Source organism: Bison bison, unplaced genomic scaffold, assembly GCF_000754665.1.
Source record: "Bison bison bison isolate TAMUID 2011002044 unplaced genomic scaffold, Bison_UMD1.0 scf7180017863034, whole genome shotgun sequence".
Taxonomy (NCBI): Eukaryota; Metazoa; Chordata; class Mammalia; order Artiodactyla; family Bovidae; genus Bison; species Bison bison.
This window is the reverse complement of record NW_011493606.1, coordinates 8111-9245: the sequence shown is the minus strand read 5'-3', so window position 1 is coordinate 9245 and position 1135 is coordinate 8111.

The window sequence follows — 1135 nt, the reverse complement described above, 5'->3', positions numbered from 1 at the left end:
GCATCACTGACTCAATGGATGTGAGTCTCAGTGAACTCTGGGAGTTGGTGTTGGACAGGGAGGCCTAGCGTGCTGCAATTCTTGGGGTCGCAAAGAGTCGGACACGACTGAGCGACTGATCTGATCTGATCTGATCTGAATGACTAATGATGTTGAGCATGTTTTCATGGGTTTATAAGTCATTTACTTATATCTTATTTCTAGAAATATCTATTCAAATTTTGTGCTCATTTTTTAAATTGGATTCTTTTGTGCTTTATTGTTGAGTTATGAGAGTTCTTTATATATCCTGAAGCATTGTTGTTAAATCACTAAGTAGTGTCCACCTCTTTTTGTGGCCCCATGGAGAGTAGCCTGCCAGACTTCTTTGTCCATGAGATTTCCCAGGCAAGAATATGTGGGTTGTCATTTCCTTCTCCAGTGGATCTTCTCGACCCAGGGAAGTCTCTTGCATTCACAGGTGGATTCTTTACCACTGAGCTAGCAGTGAAGCCCCCATATCCTAAATACTACTCTCTTTTTAGATGTATGATTTGCAAATATTTTCTCCCATTTTATTGGTTGTATTTTCATTCCGTGATAGTATCCTTTGACATGCATATTTTTAGTTTGATAAAGTTCAGCTTATTTTTTCTCTGTCATTTTTGTTTTAGTGCCATATTAAAGAAAGTACTGCCTAACCCAAAGTCATGAAGATTTACTTATAAGAACTTTATCATATTAACCCTTATCTTTACATCTATGATACATTTTATGTAAATTTTTGAATATGGTGGGAGGAAAGGTTTCAGTGTCATTCTTTTGCATGTAAATATATAATTGTGACAGTACAATTTGTTGAAGAGACTCTTCTTTTCACATTGTACAGTCTTAGGACACTTGTTGAAAATTAATTGACCACAAATACAAAGGCTTGTTTCTGAACTCTCAGTTATATTCCATTAATCTCTGTGACTATCCTTATGACACTATCATACCTCCTTCTGAAGCCTTAATGTCAAATTTAAAGTTGTAAAAGATGTGTCCTCCAATTTGGCCCTTCTTTGTCAACATTGTTTTGGCTATTTTGGGTCCATATGAATTTTAGGAGTAGCTTATCAACTTGGGGGATTTTGACAGAGATTTCACTGAATAT